This window comes from Calidris pugnax, unplaced genomic scaffold (assembly GCF_001431845.1).
Source record: "Calidris pugnax isolate Ruff unplaced genomic scaffold, ASM143184v1 scaffold141, whole genome shotgun sequence".
NCBI classification, from domain to species: domain Eukaryota; kingdom Metazoa; phylum Chordata; class Aves; order Charadriiformes; family Scolopacidae; genus Calidris; species Calidris pugnax.
In genome coordinates, this window is record NW_015090902.1 from 1,799,839 (window position 1) to 1,802,982 (window position 3,144).

Genomic DNA, 3,144 nt, shown 5'->3' on the forward strand with positions numbered 1-3,144 from the left:
GAGGGAGGGGTTTAGAGGAGCTTCCATAGGACCTTGTCTCTCTCTTGTGCTGCCAATAAAAGCTGTTTCTGCAGAAGCGCTGGGTGCCTGGGGGGGTGTGGGGGGGGAGAGGGGAGAGGGAGGGAGGGCAGGGGGCAGCGGGAATCAGCCCCCCCCAGGTGCCACAGCCCCGAGGAGCCCCAAAGGGGAGCCCAGGAGCCCCAAAGGGCAAGGAGCTGCCCCCAGGGAGCAGCCACCAGCAGCGGGGGGGCAGTGGCCGGGGGCATCTCCCTGTCCCCTTGCCCAGGGGCAGCCAGGACAGAGGGCTCCCTGCGGGACCCACGGACACGGCCCCACGCACAAAGCAGCACCCAGCCCCCACCACACGCACAGCCCTTGCCCACCCACATGGGACACACACACACCACAACACGGGCTGCAAGGCTTTGCTCTGCAACCCGCCCAGCGTCCCCTCCGCCGGGGACAGGGCTCGCCACACACTCCCCCCCAAAGCCTGGGGACAAGCCCACCCGGCCTCGCCTCCCACCGCCATGGGCTCCGCAGCCCGCCTTGGCCTCCCCACTGCACCAAAAGCACCCCAAATCACCCCAGAAGCCCATTCGGAAGGGCACTGTCCAAACGCCTCTTCAACAAGGAGACACTGGTGGCCTCAACCACCCCCCCAGGACGCCAGTGCCAGGGCTTGACCAGCCCCTTGGTAAAGGAAGGCTTCCTAATGTTGGGTCATCAGGGAGGGGAGGGAGAGGAGGAGGGGGAAGGGTTTGACCCTCAAAGAGGGGAGATGGAGATGAGATGTGGGGAAGAACTTCTTTGCTGTGAGGGTGGTGAGAGCCTGGCGCAGGCTGCCCAGAGAAGCTGTGGCTGCCCCATCCCTGGCGGGGTTCAAGGCCAGCTTGGACAGGGCTTGGAGCAACCTGCTGTGGTGGGAGGCGTCCCTGCCAGTGGTAGGGGGTGGCACTGGGTGAGCTCTAACGTCCCTTCCAAGCCTAACCAGTCCATGACTCCAGGACGTCCCTTCCAGCCCTGGCACCAGCTTGCTTGCCCTCCTCTGGAGGCATTCTGGAGGCATGTCTCCAGCAGTTGGACCCAGGCCTGCACCCAGTGCTCCAGCGCAGGCCGCACCAGCGCAGCCCAGCACAGCGGGACCACCCCCACTCTTGGCCGCCTGCTCCAATGCTCTTTGATGCCCCCCAGGATGGGGGTTGCCCTCTTGGGGCCAGGGGACACCGCTGGCTCCTCCTCGGCTGCTGGCCCCAGCACCCCCAGAGCCCTTTCTGCAGGGCTGCTCTCCAGCCTCCCCGCTCCCCACTTACACTCCTGCCCACAGTTCCTCCCTCCCACTGCACAATCCCGCACCTTTACTGCTTCACTTGCACGCCCCTGCTGATTGCCCACTGCTCCAACCTCTCTAGAGCCTTCTGCAAGGCCTCCTGTCCCTCACCAGGGCCAACAGCACCTCCCACTTTGGCAGCATCAGCTCATTAATGGGGCGTTCAGCCCCAAAAGCCAGGCTGGCATCTCTTCCCACCTTCCTTCTCATTCCACTGACAATTTTCAGCTCAACCATTTCATGATGTCATTTCATGACAAAGTCCCACCCACTGCAAGTGAAGACAAGGCACGCGCTCAACGAGGATCGTGAAGACATACAAATCCATGGGACCTGATGAAATACACCCCAGAGTCCTGAAGGAACGGGCTGATGCCCTTGCCAAGACACTTTCCATGATATCTGAAAAGTCATGGCGGTCAGGTGAAGTCCCTGCGGACTGGAAGAAAGGAAACATCCCACTCCTTTTTCAAAAGGGTAGGAAGGAGGACCCTGGGAACCACCCACCTGTCAGCCTCACCTCCATGCCTGGGAAGATCATGGAACAGATCCTTCTAGATGCCATGCTTGGGCACATGGAGGACAGGGAGGTGATTCAGGACAGCCAACATGGCTTTCCTACGGGCAGGTCCTGCCTGACAAACCTAGTGGCCTTCTATGATAGAGGGACTCTGTGGGTAGATAAGGGACGACCTGGCGATGGGATCTATCTGGACTTCTGCAAGGCCTTTGACACGGTCCCCCACAACATCCTCCTTGCCATATTGGAGGGATGTGGAGGAATGGCTGGGTGAAAAGGGGCACCATTTCATTGCGAGGAGTGGCGTTAGCAGAGACGCTGTATTAGAAGGACAGTGGGGAGCAGCCGCTCGTCTGGGCGGAACTCCACCTTTCCCACGGCCTGTCATACAAGAAAACAACACTGGAAAATGGGAACCACAGGACTGGAAAACTCTACAACAAGCTCGCACCACCATCCCAACTTAGGGAGTAGAATCTGAAGCTGCCCGACAAAGTGTCAGCTGGAGTTTTTCTGCTGATCTGATGTGTCCATAGGATTGCCCTAACCTAAGGAGACTGTTGCTCACTCCAACAGCCCATCTTTGTGATCCCAACAAAGGAGTGGAAAATGGCCACTTTTGCATCACCTACGTAAAGTTCATGCACAAATGCAATCTCTGGGTACATTACAACCTGGAATGCCTTCCCCACATATGGCATCGGATGGGTGGCATATATTGAGAGTAGACTTGAAAGACTGTTTCTTTACTGTTTCATTACATCCACAAGACACGCAACGTTTGGCCTTTTCTGTACCAGCGGTGAAAAAAGCCGCGCCAGCAGAACGATACCAGTGGGTTGTTTTACCACAAGCAATGACAAATTCGCCCACGCTAGGCCAACTTGACGTGCCATGGGCACTGCAACCACTTCGAAACCAATGGCCGGACACAATCATCTACCACTATATGGATGATTTCACTGAATTTCTAGAGTTGGAAGGGACCATAGAGATCATCTAGTCCAACTCCCCTGCTGAAGCAGGATTGCCTAGAGCTAGAGCATGTTACTCAGGACTGCATCCAGGCGGGTCTTGAAAATCTCCAAGGAAGGGGACTCCACAACCTCCCTGGGCAGCCTGTTCCAGGGTTCCGTCACCCTCACCGTGAAGAAGTTTCTCCTCATATTTGAGTGGAACCTCTTATGTTCCAACTTGTGCCCGTTGCCCCTCGTCCTCTCACTGGGAACCACTGAAAAGAGTCTGGCTCCCTCCTCCTTCAACCCTCCCTTGAGATACTTGTAGGCATTGATAA